Source organism: Salmo trutta, chromosome 34 (genome assembly GCF_901001165.1).
Source record: "Salmo trutta chromosome 34, fSalTru1.1, whole genome shotgun sequence".
NCBI lineage: Eukaryota > Metazoa > Chordata > Actinopteri > Salmoniformes > Salmonidae > Salmo > Salmo trutta.
In genome coordinates, this window is record NC_042990.1 from 1700676 (window position 1) to 1719478 (window position 18803).

The following is an 18803-nucleotide window of genomic DNA, read 5'->3' on the forward strand; positions in this document are numbered from 1 at the left end:
CACCTTATGGAACAGTGGGGACTGTGAAGCAACACAAACATTGGCACACACACACACACACACACACACACACACACACACACACACACACACACACACACACACACACACACACACACACAAGGATTTATTAATGTAGATATGTGGTAGTGGCGGAGTAGGGGCCTGAGGGCACACAGTGTGTTGTGAAATCTGTGAATGTATTGTAATGTTTAAAAATTGTATAAACTGCCTTAATTTTGCTAATGGGATCCATAATAAATACAAATATATTTTTGTAAACAAACATTTTCTGAAGTTAAAGACTGTGTTTTCAAATGAAAGATAGGAGGAACAGCATGTCAATAAAAACACCAACAGTGAGGACATCGGTGAGGACATCTACATGGCAGTATATCTTGATAACAGTGACTACGACAGGCACCCACAGGGTGTCATTAATTCAAATGAACTGCATGATGAGTGGACGCCATTTTTGGGAACACTGAAATGGCCCCTTGCCGTGTGTACCTCTGGCGCAAGAGTTTAATACTGCACATTGACAAATGAATCAAGACATGCTGTTGATAACCTTACACAAAGCACTGCTTTGAACGTACTGTTTAGTAAAAACGAATGCAGTAAGCAACAAATATCAGCATACTAGGCTCATCCTACTGAGAATGCTTCATCTAACCCACAATTGTTCATTATCAGCTATTGTCAGACACACCTGGTTCTCGAAAGACGATTCTCTTCCTCAATAGTGTGCAGCGAATTCTACTAGATGGAAATCCGACAACAAGGCCTCAACTTAATTTACATATATTCTGAGCACCTCCAAAACATATGATACCTACTAATGGTCTAGTTACTTTAGACAGAACCAAAAGTAGGATTGTTTGTCGGGGAGGATGGGTGGGCGTAATCCGTGACTGTCTAGCAATCCAAAGGTTGTGTGTTCGAGTCGGGGACAACTGTAGCATTTTAGCTAAACCTGACCGAATTCACCTAACCTGCTATGTAAATTCACCTAACCTTTGTCGTTTTAGTTCCCCTTTCATGTAAATTATCTTAAGGCTAGGGGGCAGTATTCGGAAGTTCGGATGACTGATGTGCCCAAAGTAAACTGCCTGTTACTCAGGCCAAGAAGCTAGGATATGCATATAATTGGGAGCATTGGATAGAAAACACTCTGAAGTTTCTAAAACTGTTAAGATAATATCTGTGAGTATAACAGAACCGATATGGCAGGCGAAAACCCGAGGAGAATCCATCTGGATTTTTTTTTTTGAGGTCACCATCCATTGAAATGCTTGTCTATGGGAAATTCAAAGGAAATCCTCCCAGATTGCAGTTCCTATGGCTTCCACGAGATGTCAACAGTCTTTAGAAAGGGTTTCAGGCTTGTTTTTGAAAAATGAATTAGTCGTTGTAGTTTTTCAAGGTGGCTCTCATTTTGACTGCAGTCTTTTTTGGGATATAAAAAAGGACTTTATCGAACAAAATGACCATTTGTTGTGTAGCTGGGACCCTTGGGATTGCAAACAGAGGAAGATCTTCAAAGGTAAGTGATTTCTATGCTATTTCTGACTTTTGTGACGCCTCTGCTGGTTTGGAAAATGTTTTAATGCTTTTGTACGCAGGGCGCTGTCAGAACAACCTCAATTTGTCAGGGCATAGAAGGTGTCGAAAGCGTTCCACAGGGATGCTTGCCCATGTTGATTCCAATGCTTCCCACAGTTGTGTCAAGTTGGCTGGATGTCCTTTGGGTGATTCTTGATACACACGGGAAAACCCAGAAGCATTGCAGTTCTTGACACACTCAAAACGGTGCGCCTGGCACCTCCTACCATACCCCGTTCAAAGTCACTTAAATATTTTCTCTTACCCATTCACCCTCTGAATGGCACACATACACAATCCATGTCTCAACTGTCTCAAGGCTTGAAAAATACTTATTTAACTTTGCTCCTCCCCTTCATTTACACTGATTGAAGTGGATTTAAAAGGTGACATCAATAAGGGATCATAGACTGACCAGGATAGCTATGTCATGGAAAGAGCAGGTGTTCCTAATGTTTTGTATACTCAGTGTATGTTCTGTAATTTGTATGACATTGTACGACCACTATTCCATTCATAATCTAGTTTGTATGATATTGTATTACCGCTATCCCATTCATAATGCAACCTAACATAACGTAACAAATCATACTAAACCTAGTACACAGGTTTACGTACAGAGGCTCCTCCCATTAGGCTCCCCCAAATAGGCCAGTCTCTCAGACCACTCCTTGACAATCCTAGCAAAATTCTTGTTTGAGATATACTATTTTTCTAAGAAGCTGGTTTTGTTTATTTTTGAATTGTTATCCAGAAATTATTTGATATTGCGATAAAAACAGCATTGGACTTTTAAAAACAAAACAAAAATTATAACTTTTGTTCATAGGGAGGCCACAGCCCCCTTTTACTTCCTCCTTATTGGATGACACAGTTGATGCATTTTAGTCTTACTCTTCAGTCTTACTGTATACAAAGTGTTTTAGAAATGTTTGCCCCCAAAAAATGAAATGTCACATTTACATTAGTATTCAGACCCTTTACTCAGAACTTTGTTGAAGCACCTTTGGCAGTGAGTACTGCCTCGAGTCTTCTTGGGTATGACGTTACAAGCTTGGCACACCTGTATTTGGGGAGTTTCTCCCATTCTTCTCTGCAGACCCTCTCAAGCTCTGTCAGGTTGGATGGGGAGCGTTGATGCACAGCTATTTTCGGATCTCTCCAGAGATGTTTGATCGGGTTCAAGTCTGGGGTCTAGCTGTCTCCGAAGTCACTCATGCTCTTGGCTGTGTGCTTAGGGTCATTGTCCTGTTGGAAGGTGAACCTTCACCTCAGTCTGAGGTCCTGAGCATTCTGGAGCAGGTTTTCATCAAGGATCTCTGTACTTCACTCCGTTCCTCTTTCCCTTGATTTTGACTAGTCTCCCAGTCCCTGCCGCTGAAAAACATCCCCACAGCGTGATGCTGCCACCACCATGCTTCACCGTAGGGATGGTGCAAGGTTTCCTCCAGATGTAACACTTTGCATTCAGGCCAAAGAGTTCAATCTTGGTTTCATCAGACCAGAGAATCTTGTTTCCCATGGTCTGACAGTCCTTTAGGTGCCTTTTGACAAACTCCAAGTGGGCTGTCATGTGCCTTTTACTGAGGAATGGCTTCTCACTACCATAAAGACCTGATTTGTGGAGTGCTGCAGAGATCAAATCAAAATCAAATGTATTTGTCACATACACATGGTTAGCAGGTGTTAATGCAAGTGTAGCGAAATGCTTGTGCTTCTAGTTCCAACCATGCAGTAATATCTAACAAGTAATCTACCAATTCCACAACAACTACCTTGTACACACAAGTGTAAAGGAATGAATACGAATATGTACATAAAAATGTATAAATGAGTGATGGCCCGAACGGCATAGGCAAGATGTAATAGATGGTATGGAGTACAGTATATACATATGAGATGAGTATTTTAGGGTATGAAAACATATAAAGCAGCATTGTGTAAGGTGGCTAGTGATACATTACATCAGGATGGCAAGATGTAGTAGATGGTATAGAGTACAGTATATACATATGAGATGAGTAATGTAGTTTATGAAAACATTATATAAAGTGGCATTGCTTAAAGTGGCTAGTGATACATTTAATTACATCAGATGGCAAGATGCAGTAGATGGTATGGCGTACAGTATATACATATGAGATGAATAATGTAGGTTATGTAAACATTATCTAATATAAATAATATAAAGTGGCAAGTGATAAAATGATTACATCAATTTTCCCATTATTAAAGTGGCTTGAGTTGAGTCAGTATGTTGGCAGCAGCCACTCAATGTTAGTGATGGCTGTTTAACAGTCTGATGGCCTTGAGATAGAAGCTGTTTTTCAGTCTCTCGGTTCCAGCTTTGATGCACCTGTACTGACCTCGCCTTCTGGATTTTAGCGGGGTGAACAGGCAGTGACTCGGGGGTTGCTGTCCTTGATGATCTTTTTGGCCTTCCTGTGACATCGGGTGGTGTGACATCGGGTGGTGTAGGTTTCCTGGAGGGCAGGTAGTTTGCACCCGGTGATGCGTTGTGCAGACCTCACTACCCTCTGGAGAGCCTTCCATCTGTTAGGCCAGCTCTAGGAAGAGTCTTGGTGGTTCCAAACTTCTTCCATTTAAGAATGATGGAGGCCACTGTGTTTTTGGGGACCTTCAATGCTACCCTTCCCCAGATCCTTCCCCAGATTTGGTACCCTTCCCCTCTACGGTTAATTCCTTCGACCTCATGGCTTGATTTTTGCTCTGACATGCACTGTCAACTGTGGGACCTTATATAGACAGGTGTGCCTTTCTAAATCATCTCCAATCAACTGAATTTACCACAGGTTGTAGAAACATCTCAAGGATGATCAATGGAAACAGGCTGCACCTGAGCTCAATTTCGAGTCTCATAGCAAAGGGTCTAAATACTTATGTAAATAAGGTATTTCTGTTTAAAAATGTTATGAATTTGTAAAAAATTCTGAAAACCTGTTTTCGCTTTGTCAGTATTTTTTAAATTATTTTATTTCACCTTTATTTAACCAGGTAGGTCAGTTGAGAACAAGTTCTCATTTACAACTGCGACCTGGCCAAGATAAAGCAAAGCAGTGCGACAAAAACAACAACACAGAGTTACACATGGGATAAACAAACGTACAGTCAATAACACAATAGAAACATCTATGTACAGCGTGTGCAAATGTAGTAAGATTAGGGACGTAAGGTAATAAATAGGCCATAGAGGCGAAATAATTACAATTTAGCATTAACACTGGGATGATAGATGTGCAGATGATAATGTGCAAGGGAAAAAAAATAAAAAAATAAATAAATAACAATATGGGGATGAGGTAGTTGGGTGTGGTATTTACAGATGGGTTGTGTACAGGTACAGTGATCGGTAAGTTGCTCTAACAGCTGATGCTTAAAGTTAGAGAGGGAGATATAAGTCTCCAGTTTCAGTGATTTTTGCAATTTGTTCCAATCATTGGCAGCAGAGAACTGGAAGGAAAGGCGGCCAAAGAAGTGTTGGCTTTGGGGATGACCAGTGCAATATACTTGCTGGAGCCTGTGCTACGGGTGGGTGTTGCTATGGTGACCAGTGAGTTGAGATAAGGCGGGGCTTTACCTAGCAAAGACTTATAGACGACCTGGAGCCAGTGGGTTTGGTGACAAATATGTAGCAGGGCCAGCCAATGAGAGCATACAGGTCGCAGTGGTGGGTAGTATATGGGGCTTTGGTGACAAAACATATGGCACTGTGATAGACTACATCCAATTTGCTGAGTAGAGTGTTGGAGACCATTTTGTAAATGACATTGTTGAAGTCAAGGATTGGTAGGATAGTCAGTTTTACGAGGGTATGTTTGGCAGCATTAGTGAAGGAGGCTTGGTTGCGAAATAGGAAGCTGAGGTTTGCTAAGACAGTGTCCAAAGAAGGGCCAGATGTATACAGAATGGTGACATCTGCATGGAGGTGGATCAGAGAATCACCAGCAGCAGGAGCAACATCATTGATTTATACAGAAAAAAGAGTTGGCCCGAGAATTGAACCCTGTGGTACTCCCATAGACACTGCCAGAGGTGCAGACAACAGGCCCTCCAATTTGACACACTGAACTCTATCTGAGAAGTAGTTGGTGAACCAGGCGAGGCAGTCATTTGAGAAACCAAGGCTATTGAGTCTGCCGATAAGAATGTGGTGATTGACAGAGTCGAAAGCCTTGGCCAGGTTGATGAAGACGGCTGCACAGTACTGTCTCTCCTCAATGGTGGTTATGATATCATTTAGGACCTTGAGCATGGCTGAGGTGCACCCATGACCAGCTCGGAAACCAGACTGCATAGTGGAGAAGGTAAGATGGGATTCGAAATGGTCGGTGATCTGTTTGTTAACTTGGCTTTTGAAGATTTTAGAAAGGCAGGGCAGGATGGATATATGTCTATAACAGTTTGGGTCTAGAGTGTCTCCCCTTTGAAGAGAGAGATGACCGCGGCAACTTTCCAATCTTTGGGGATCTCAGACGATACGAAAGAGTGGTTGAATAGGCTGGTAATAGGGGTTGCAACAATTTCGGTGCATCATTTTAGAAAGAGAGGGTCCAGATTGTCTAGCCCAGCTACTTTGTAGGGATCCAGAATTTGCAGCTCTTTCAGAACATCAGCTGTCTAGATTTGGGTGAATGAGAAGCGGGTGGATTTTGGCAAGTTTCTGCGGGGGGTGCAGAGCTGTTGATCGGGGTAGGGCTAGCCAGGTGGAAAGCATGGCAAGCCGTAGAAAAATGCTTATTGAAATGATTGATTATTGTAGATTTATCGGTGGTGACAGTGTTTCCTAGCCTCAGTGCAGTGGGCAGCTGGGAGGAGGTGCTCTTATTCTCCATGGACATTACAGTGTCCCAAAACGGTTTGGAATTAGTGCTACAGGATGCAAATTTCTCTTTCAAAAAGTTAGCCTTAGCTTTCCTAATTGACTGTGTATATTGGTTCCTGAATTCCCTGAAAAATTGCATATCGCGGGGGCTATTCGATGCTAATGCAGTACGCCACAGGATATTTTTGTGCTGGTCAAGGGCAGTCAAGTCTGGGGTGAACCAAGGGCTATATCTGTTCTTAGTTCTACATTTTTTGAATGGGGAATGCTTATTTAAGATGGTGAGGAAAGCACTTTTAAAGAGCAACCAGGCATCCTCTACTGATGGGATGAGGTCAATATCCTTCCAGGATACCCGGGCCAGGTCGATTAGAAAGGCCTGCTCGCTGAAATGTTTTAGGGAGTGTTTGACAGTGATGTGGGGAGGTCATTTGACCGCGGACCCATTACGGATGCAGGCAACGAGGCAGTGATCGCTGAGATCCTGGTTGAAGACAGCAGAGGGGTATTTAGAGGGCAAATTGGTCAGGATGATATCTATGAGTATGCAAGCCATGGAAGTACTGGGACATTTTCAGCTTCCAGGAATTTCTCATGCAAGAATCTTGCAAGAATTTAGCTAGGACTGTCTGTGAGTGGTCTGAGTGGGGAGGGGAAAACTGAAAACAAGCTGCCCTGACCAATTTACCGCCTGGTGATGTCACCAGACAGTTCAAAACTCCATCCCACCCAAACATGCTGCAATTTCAGTCAGTCTTTTCAAGCAGCTCTTAAACTAAAAAGGTATTATCACAATTTCATAGTATTATTCCAACCTCATAGTTTGGAAATTGTAACGGTTGTCGTCGGGGATGGAGGACCAAAACGCAGCAGGAATGTGGATGCTCATCTTGTATTTATTTTAAATAAAGAGAACATCAAAATAACAAACAAAGACCGCACGAACAACAAAACAGTCTTGTCATGCTCACACAGGCAAAACAAGAAACAATCTCCCACCACACTACACCAAACAATTACCCATATATAGGACTCTCAATCAGAGGCAACGAGAAAGCACCTGCCTCCAATTGAGAGTCCAACCCCCCATTAACCTACACATAGAAATACCACAAACCAGAAAGAACATAGAAATACAAAACATAGACCAAAACCCAGAAATAATAAATCAAACACCCTACTACATAAATCACCACCCCGAACCACATAAACAAAATACCCTCTGCCACGTCCTGACCAAACTACAATAACAAATAACCCTTATACTGGTCAGGACGTGACAGAAATTTACAGTATATAAAATACAATTCAATCAAGTTTTTGACCGTGCTGGGCCTTTAAGCTTTAAGTGCAATTTACGAAATTCAGAAAAATTGTTGTTCACACTCCATGCAGTGTGGCCCCCCAATATTAGCAGCCTTTTCCTTGTATATAAATCAAATAAATAAACATGAAAACACATTCCTAATTTTCTCCCTCCATCTCCACCATTCATGTCTTAGCGTTGTTTTTTGTGGGGTTTTTTGCTCTCTGCTCAATGGAAATATCCTAAATTGAGCTGAAAATAACAACGTCCCTGCTGTGAGACTGTGTGTGAAAGTCTCCGGCGGTGAGTTGTCCCGGTGCCCAGACGTTCTGTGACGAAGGAGAGAACACTGCGAAGCCATCGGTGATGATGAAATGACACAGCGGGGAGTCACTGATTAAGTTAGCGCTTCCTCGCCGTCTCACACCCACGCCACTGGGCCCAGGCCCCTTACCATGCAGGCCCCTGATCATCTCAGCCCACTGCTGTGACGCATCACACCCATCACTTTACACTCCTCTCTGTGGCATCCGACTGGCAGGCTGCATGGACACTGTCCAAGCAACCAGGGAACTAGGCAAGACACTGTCAGACACCGGGCACCATAAGGCTTCCTCCTTCAATGCCATTGGCAAAGCATCATGGAAGCGCCTTTCAGTTGGCCTGTAACGGACAGATCCCCCACTCCTCTAAGCCTCATGTTTAATGATTCCAAATGCAGAGCACAATAAGGAGTCATCATGGACACAACGTCACAAGGAGCCACCTACTACTTTATGAGGCTTGTGATTCTATTATTGGATAGCCATCATCATACATGGAGGTGTGGAACATAGATACATCTGAAACACTACCTCTTAAAACATTATCTTAAATAATCCTCCTCCTCACCTCGACCCCCCCCACAACAAAATAAAATAAAATAAACCTGAACCAGCACTTGACCCCCCCCAGCTCTGACTCTACTTTATTGAGTAAAAATGTACTTTCAATATCTGTGATATGTGCTTGTCCCACCTAGCTATCTTAAGATGAATGCACTAACTGTAAGTGGCTGTGGATAAGAGCATCTACTAAATGACTAAAATGTAAATGTAGATACGAAGGCATCAGGAAATTCCATGTCTGTGGATGACACTTTGAGAGGGCGTTCGATGAATACGTTGACACCTAAGGCCCTGTTCTGCACAAGATTCTGGAGTGAAACAAAACGTTCTCGGTTGTGCCTTTTGAATACACGTTAGGATTTATTCTTGCCAATCAAAACTATTATTATCCTTGATTAATTCTTAGCTAAGATCTTTCTTATCCATGAAATGTATTCTGTATGTTAATCAGTCTGGTTATACACCAGGTCATAGGCTCCCGAGTGGCGCAAGCGGTCTAAGGCACTGCGTCTCAGTGCTAGAGGCGTCACTACAGACCCTGGGTTGATTCCAGGCTGTATCACAACCGGCCGTGATTGGGAGTCCCATAGGGCGGCGCACAATTGGCCCCGCGTCGTCCGGGTTATTGTTTGGTTGGATAGGCCGTTATCGTAAATAAGAATTTGTTCTTAACTGACTTGCCTGGTTAAATAAATAAAAGTAAATAAAAGAATCTCTGCTGCATCCCTGATTATTGACGATGTGGTTAACTGTATGAATAAAAGGCAACATTGTGCTACACTCTTCGTAGATCTATCAAAGGCCTTCGATACTGTTGATCACTCATCACTCATTGTCATACAGGGATCGATTCTGGGTCCAGTTCTTTTTAGTGTATACATTAACGATATTGGTTTGACTGTATAAAATATATATACCTGTAGCTGTATGCAGATGACACCGTTGTGTATGTTATTGCCCCACGGTGGACCAGGCTTTATCTAAACTATAGTCTGCTTTCATTGTTTTACAGAAAAACCTTATTCACCTTAAATTTGTATTGAATGCGGGTAAATTATATGTTGTTTTTTAGATTGTACAAAAATGACTAACGATTTAAGCATATTGGATGATTTCCACATTGATCGTTTCCCTGCTTATAAATATCTGGGCATCTGGATAGATGATAAACTCTTTTAAAGGGCAACTGAAGGCAATAAAAACAACTTCTCTGATAGAAAGCAGCCTATGGGGCATCGATATTAGTCAGAAATATTTATTCTAGTGTCAAAATTGACTGCAAAGTGTAAATAGGATAATTTTTGTAATAAAGTCAGTCTCATCCAAAACAGAGTACGGTGCCTTTAGAAAGTATTCATCACACCCCTTGACTTTTCCAAAAGGTTGTGTTACAGCCTGAATTTAAAGTTGATTAAATTGAAATTTTGTTTCACTGGCCTACACATAATACCCCATAATGTCAAAGTGGAATTGTATTGCAATTAAAGTGTTTAACACGATTTTTGAATGGCTACTTCATCTCTGTGGCCCACACCTACAATTATTTGTAATGTCCCTCAGTCGAGCAGTGAATTTCAAACACAGATTTAGCTAAAAAGTCCAGGGAGGTCTTTCAATGCCTCACAAAGAAGGGCACAGAAGCAGACGTTGAATATCCCTTGTGAAGTTATTGATTACACTTTGTATCAATAAACCCAGTCACTACAAAGATACAGGCATCCATCCTAACTCAGTTGCTGGAGAGGAAGGAAACCGCTCAGGGATTTCAACATGAGGCCAATGGTAAATTTAAAACAGTTACAGAGTTTAATGTCTGTGATAGGAGAAAACTGAGGATGGATCAACATTGTAGTTACGCCACAATACCAATCTAAATGACAGGAAGCCTATATGGAATAAAAATATTCCAAAATATGCATCCTGTTTGCAGTAAGGCACTATTTGTTTACATTTGTTTCATCCCTGTTAGTGAGCACCCAAGATAATCCCTCCACCTGACAGGTGTGGCATATCAAGAAGCTGATTAAACAGCATGATCATTAGACAGGTGCACCTTGTGCTGGGAACAATAAAATATCGTCTAAAATGTTCAGTTTTGTCACACCACATAATCCCACAGTTGTGTCAAATTTTGAGGGAGTGTGCAATTGGCATGCCGACTGCAAGAATATCCACCAGAACTGTTGCCATAGATTTAATGTTAATTTCTCTACCATAAGCTGCCTCCAACAGCACATCCACAGACCACGTGTAACAACGCCAGCCCAGGACCTCCACATATAGCTTCTTTACTTGCAGGATCGTCTGAGATCAGCCACCTGGACAGCTGATGAAACTGAGGAGTATTTCTGTCTGTAAGAAAGCCCTTTTGTTAGGAAAAAACTCATTCTGATTGGCTCAGCCTGGCTCCCAAGTGGGTGGGCTTGCCTCTCAAGTAGGTAGGCCGATGCCCCCCTTGGCCTACCCATGGCTGCACCGCTACCCAGTCATGTGAAATCTATAGATTTGGCCTAATGAATTTATGTAAATTGACTGATTTCCTTATATGAACTGTAACTCAGTAAAAAACGTGTCACGGGTGTCGTAGGGTAAAGACCAAGACGCAGCGGGAAAATATATACTCATCTTTTTATTTGGTGAAATTGGAAAACACAGTAAACGTATACAAAACACACGAACTGGACAGTCTTGTCAGGCACACAGCTAAACAAGCACAATCTCCCACAAAAACAAACTCCTAATTATTGGACCCTCAATCAGAGGCAACAATAACCAGCTGCCTCCAATTGAAGGTCCAACCCCAATTAACTCAACATAGAAATACAAAAGACTAGATAGAACATAGAAAAATACTAATATAGAACATAGACTAACAAACCCCGGACCACATAAACCAAACACCCCTCTACCTAAATACATAGCCCAAACCACATGAAACAAACACCCCCTGCCACGTCCTGACCAAACTATAATAACAAATAACCCCTATTACTGGTCAGGACGTGACAAAACATTGAAATTCTTGCATGTTGCATTTATATTTTTGTTCAGTATATAAATCACTTTTACAACATTTCCCGCTGTACCTAACATAATTTATAACCTTTAGACAGACGAGTCACAGGGATAGCTATCTCTGGAAATTATTTCGGTCTTGCGTAAGGTAAATCAATGTTTAGCACCTTACCTGTGTAATAATCTCCCAAATTCTCAAAAATTTGATGTTTTGGTACCTCTAAGGCAGGGTTCCCCAACTGGCTAGTATTTGCCCCCCCAAGTTTATATTTCTTTTTTGAATTGGACATAAAAGACTAAAAACACCAGCAAATCAGCTCCAAGTGATTTACATTATTTAAAAAAATATGTTCCAAAGCGTTCCCACGCATAATATAGACTGTACGAACACTTTCCTAAAATTGAGTTGCACCCCCTTTTGCCATCAGATCAGCCTCAATTCGTCAGTGCATGGACTAGAAGGTGTCGAAACCGTTCCACAGGGATGCTGGACCATTTGATTCTGTTTCCCACAGTTGTGTTAAGTTGGCTGGATGTTCTTTGGGTGGTGGACCATTCTTGGTGCACACAGGGAAGCTGTTGAGCGTGAAAAAACCCAGCAGCATTGCCGTTCTTGACACACTCAAACCGGTGCGTCTAGCATCTACTACCATACCCCATTCAAAGGCATCTTTTGTCTTACCCATTCACTCTCTGAATGGCACATATACACAATCAATGTCTCAAGGTTTAAGAATCCTTCTTTAACCTGTCTCCTCCCTTTCATCTACACTGATTGAAGTGGGTTTAACAGGTGACATCAATAAGGCATCGTAGTTTTTACCTGGATTCACCTGGTAAGTCTATGTCATGGAAAGAGCAGGTGTTCCTAATGTTTTCTACACTCAGTGTATGTGATTGTATACAAATGCAAGCAAGGTTTAAAATGATTATGTTTTAGTCAAATATTATATCTGTGTAACGGTTGTCGGGAATAGAGGACCAAAACGCAGCAGGAATGTGGATGCTCATCTTGATATTTATTTTAAATAAAGAGAACAAAACGAAGAACGCACGAACAACAAAACAGTCTTGTCAGGCTCACACAGGCAAAACAAGAAACAATCTCCCACAACACTACACCAAACAATTACCCATATATAGGACTCTCAATTAGAGGCAACGAGAAAGCACCTGCCTCCAATTGAGAGTCCAACCCCCCATTAACCTACACAGAAATACCACAAACCAGAAAGAACATACAAATACAAAATATAGAACATAGACCAAAACCCGGAAATAATAAATCAAACACCCTACTACATAAATCACCACCCCGAACCACATAAACAAAATACCCTCTTCCACGTCCTGACCAAACTAATATAACAAATAACACTTATACTGGTCAGGACGTGACAGTACCCCCCCCCCCCCCCTAAAGGTGCAGACCCTGGATGCACCTCATAAAAAAAAAAAAAAAAAAAAAACAACAACAAAAAAATCCCCCTAAACTAAAGGGAGGGAAGGGAGGGTGGCTGCCGTCACCGACGGCACTTGTGCTCACCCCCCCTCCCCAACCCACCTATACAGGAGGTGGTTCTGGCTCCGGCCTACTGTCCTCCAGAATGCAGACAGACCCGCTCAGTTTCGGGTCGCAGGCAGACCCCCTCGGTTCCGGGTCGCAGGCAGACTCCCTCGGTTCCGGGTTACAGGCAGACTCCCTCGGTTCCGGGTCGCAGGCAGACCCCTTTGGTTCTGGGTTGCAGGCAGTCTCCCTCGGTTCCGGACTAGACACTGTTGCCGGATACTCTGGACTGCACACTGGTGCCGGATACTCTGGACTGCACACTGGTGCCGGATACTCTGGACTGCACACTGGTGCCGGGCTCTTGAGGCTGGGCCGACGCACTGGAAGCCTGATGAGTGGTACTGGATGTGCCCGTCTGGGGACACGCACCTCAGGGCTAGTGCGGGGAGCGGGAACAGGCCGAGTCGGACTGGGTTGATGCACTGGAAGCCTGATGCGTGGTGCTGGTACTGGAGGTATCAGCCTGGGAACACGCACCTCAGGGCTAGTGCGGGGAGCGGGAACAGGCCGAGTCGGACTGGGTTGACGCACTGGAAGCCTGATGCGTGGTGCTGGTACTGGAGGTATCAGCCTGGGAACACGCACCTCAGGGCTAGTGCGGGAGCGGGAACAGGCCGAGTCGGACTGAGTTGACGCACTGAAAGCCTGATGCGTGGTGCTGGTACTGGAGGTATCAGCCTGGGAACACGCACCTCAGGGCTAGTGCGGGGAGCGGGAACAGGCCGAGTCGGACTGGGTTGACGCACTGGAAGCCTGATGCGTGGTGCTGGTACAGGAGGTATCAGCCTGGGAACACGCACCTCAGGGCTAGTGCGGGGAGCGGGAACAGGCCGAGTCGGACTGGGTTGACGCACTGAAAGCCTGATGCGTGGTGCTGGTACTGGAGGTATCAGCCTGGGAACACGCACCTCAGGGCTAGTGCGGGGAGCGGGAACAGGACGAGTCGGACTGGGCTGACGCACTGGACCGTAGAGGCGTACTGGCGGTCTCGAGCGCAGAACTGGCATCGCTCTTACTGGCTGGATGCCCAGTTCCCCCTGGCAAATGCGGGGCGCTGGTACTGCGCGTACCGGCCTAAAAATACTTGGCCTCGCCACAGTACCCATTACCCCGAAGCACGGGACCTTTCCAGTCACTGGTTGCCCACAAGAGGTACGGGGATTTGGCCTGGGGCTCAATCCTCGCCCAGCCAAACTACCTGTTTGCCCCCCCAAATAAATTCTTGGGGCTGCCTCTCGGGCTTAAACGCCAGTCGTGTTCCCCTGTAGCGTTCCCTGTCTTCGCTCCACTTCCTCCATGGACCTTCTCCGGCCATAATCTCATCCCACTTCCACTTCTCACGATCGTCCCTCCGCTGCTCCTTCCTCCGCTGCTTGGTCCTTATTTGGTGGGAGATTCTGTAACGGTTGTCGTCGGGAATAGAGGACCAAAACGCAGCAGGAATGTGGATGATCATCTTGATATTTATTTTAAATAAAGAGAACACCAAAACAAAACGAAACAAAGAACGCACGAACACCAAAACAGTCTTGTCACGCTCACGCAGGCAAAACAAGAAACAATTATCCATATATAGGACTCTCAATCAGAGGCAACGAGAAAGCACCTGCCTCCAATTGAGAGTCCAACCCCCCATTAACCTACACATAGAAACACAACAAACCAGAAAGAACATAGAAATACAAAACATAGAACATAGACCAAAACCCGGAAATAATAAATCAAACACCCTACTACATAAATCACCACTCCGAACCACATAAACAAAATACCCTCTGCCACGTCCTGACCAAACTACAATAACAAATAACCCTTATACTGGTCAGGACGTGACAATCTGTTTGAGCTTCTTGCTGCCAATTTGCAGTCTACAAATTATTTGTAATTATGTTCCAGCCCCCTGACCATCCTCTCAAGAAAAAAAATCTCCCGCGGCTCAATCTAGTTGAATATCCCTGCTCTAGGGTAATTCAGACTGCTGATTGAGGACCTATTTACAGAATAATGTGTTTGTTGTCTATGATTGTGTTTTGTATTCCTGTCAGAGGTGGGACCAAGTCACTATTCATCGAGTCACGAGTGAGTCTCAAGTCACAAGGTCCAAGTCTCAAGTTGAGACTTGAGTCAAGTCCAAGTTGTGCATTCTAAGATCAAGTCAAGTCGAGTCACAAGTCATAAGGTCCAAGTCTCAAGTTGGGACTTGAGTCAAGTCCAAGTTGTGCATTCTAAGATCAGGTCAAGTCGAGTCACAAGCCACTTGTCAAGAAAAACAAAATATATAATGGCTGGAATGGAGTGAATGCATTAATTCATTACAATTTTCCCTCGTAATTTTGTTTTATAATAGTTACTTTACTCTAAAGTTTTGAGTTTTATTGGTCCTAAGGGTTGAGAATAGAGGGGTAGTGGAGGAGGGAGAATGAATGAATACTCAACCCAGTCAGTGTGCAGAGGCAGCAGGTCAGTGGAGTAGCTGAACTCTATGCAGGCAGTGTGAGGGCCACCTGCACAGGCTAAAGGGTCATGGATTCATGGGTGGCATGTTTCGTCACAATATTTTTTAACGTTCGTTTTGAACTGATGCCCAACTGAGCATTTTTACTCAATGCATCGTCAGTGAGCGCTGATGAAGATTTCATCATAAGTGCATTACAGTGGTTTGGAAATACAATAACATTAAAAAGGAGGCAAATATTTGTAGGAAAACCTTTCGACTTTAGATTAAGTATAATGTTAGCAAGCTAGCTAAGATTGGGGAGGCCACCAGATTTAAGCTAGCTAACGTTGGCATTGCTAGCTATTTTGGACGAAGTTTGCTAGCTAATGACAACATCTGTCTAAAGTAGACAACATGTTAATGCTGGCAGAGTTATTTCCTACTGAAGATTTGACTACTTTAGCAACGTCATCTTATTTCCAGGCGTAATTTTGTGTGTAATTTAGACTAAACAGTAGTTAGCCTCCATCCAGAATGACTGAGCTTGTCACCACTTTAGGGCCCCACTATGGTGCCGCCGACAGAGGGCGGCTTGAGAATGTTCATAACAGTGGCATTACACGACCGAGTTACGGAAGTGCAACCTATGAATAGGTCCTGGACAAACTCTTGGCTGACAGGCTCCACCAGGGTCATGTTGGCAGTGACCTCATCAGAGAGGAACACAAACATGATGACATCATCCTGCATCTGAACAATCTGCAGAGAGAGAAGGAGAAAGAGGCAGGGAGGAAATGGAGAAGGGGAGAGATCAGATCAGATCAATTGGAAAATATGTTTTTGAAAAAAAATGTTTATGACCTGTGGACTTACTGTGCAACCCAGGTCTCAGTTGATGCCCAATTTCACTCGGTAATGGTCCTGGATCATCATGGCAATGAGAGTGAGTGCCTCCCCATCTATCTGGAAGTCCTCCTTCCCTCCACTTTGACAGAACCGACTTTAAATGAAAGTCACGTTTGCAATCATATTGCATGAAATAATGCACGGGAACTCTGTCAAGGTAGAAAAGCCTATTATTATGAGGGGGCCTCAAGCAGAGGATGGGGGTCTCGAGCAGATAATTGTTTTATTTTTTATTACTATAATTCTACTTTTTTTAATTATGCAGATTTGACCAGGCTCTCTCTCTCTCTCTCTCTCTCTCTCTCTCTCTCTCTCTCTCTCTCTCTCTCTCTCTCTCTCTCTCTCTCTCTCTCTCTCTCTCTCTCTCTCTCTCTCTCCTCTCTCTCTCTCTCTCTCTCTCTCTCGCACACACACACACACACACACACGAGTGATTGATTGTTTTGACTGAGAGAAAGTTGAACAGTTGGAGACAGCTTAGCAGCATAACCTCCCATGATCCTCCTGGCTCTCAGCTGGCTGCTTTCTCCCAAATGCAAATTCACATTTTGATGTTGACACAGCAAACTGTCAGGCACAAGATAATATTTAATTCACAAAATAAAGAAATAAAAAACAATTAGGGTTCAAATGTCAACATAAATACATGCTCACAATAATGATTTTCTCCAGGCATTTTGGTGGGTGTTTGGTTTGTGATAATAATTTCTTTCATATCTAAAAACTGACCACTTTAATTAAAACGTATATGGTCAAAGTAACCTGAACCAAGTGTCCAGTTCACTACATCTCTCCCTGCAGTTTTACCAGTCGCCTTTGTACAGAGTCAGTGCAGAGCCAATGAGACCAAAGTGCACGAAGCACTCTGGTAATTTCATATATTCCAAATGTGAATGAGAGCAAGAAATTAAGCTGGGTGGAGGAGGACATAGCCCCCTAAAGGGCAGCCCTTGGTGAACACTGAGTCTTTGTGCCAAGATTACCTGTAGATTGTTGCCATTGTGCCCGGGTATTATAGGTCGTGGTGTTAGTATCAAAAACATCTAATGATCTGACGCCTCGGTGCCCACACCCTCACTACTTCGTGACTTTCGGCTTGGTGCGAGGCCCACATATTCAGTCATAATGGAGTTGTTTATTTCTGCACTGGATTCACGATTCGTTTTCCTTTGGGATGTTTCGCTGGGAAATCAATGACCATTATTTTGTTTGACTGAATACAGGCGGTCCTTGTTTCGTTTAGCCTACTATGCTAGAAATTTGTGTCAGGCCTTACACACAGTTGTTCGTTGGAATAGACCCTCAGTAGTGGTTTAATTGAGGGATGCCTTTTTGTGACATAAGATAGTAGATAAGTTACTTGCCCAACATTAGGGCCTTATTTTGTGAGTTTGCAAACTGTCAGGGATATAGAAGGATTAGACATAAAATTCCCTGTTTCCGAAACCATAGCGGTACATTCCATTTATAAACCATGGCTTGTCAATTCTATGATACAGATGTTCTTTTCATATTAACACTATCTGTAATAACAGATACATTTAGTGGTTCCTTAATGTGTGACGTTAAACACTGTCACTGTCCTGTGAGGACAAAAAAACAAATCCAGCCTGGCTAAACAGAAGCTAATGAAGAAAACACATGCAGCGATAACACAGATGATAATTCATGATAAGTCTCTGAGTCACCCGAATCAGCTGGAGAACCAATGACTCTTGAGAACTGACAGTGAAAAAACAACAGTCCCTGTTTATACAGTCAGACAAGTCTTCCATAAGGAATATCTGGGTCTGCATCCCAAATGGCACCTAACTCCCCATAGGGCTCTGGTCAAAAGTAGTGCACTATGTAGGGAATAGAGTGACATTTGGGACATTACCATTGTTGTTTTGTAGTCTTTGAAATACTTCACCTTCTCAAATTGTCTGACTGTTATGAAATGATGGAAGACAATGATCTATCTATAATATCTTGGATCTTTCGATCTTGTTGACCTGCAGCAGGCCAAGGGGGGATTACATAATGTTTTTGTTTTTGAATCACCCCTTAAAGGTTTAACGGTGTGAAACAATCTGAGAGTAACTTTCGAAGTGGAGACGTCACAAACAAAAAAACAAAAAACAGAAGAGACACATTTTCAGTTTTGGAAACCGCTTTATGCGTGCAAGCAAAGAGCTTTACTGTAACTATAGTCAACTGTAAATACATTTCTGTTTCTGTCACAAGGTGGAAAA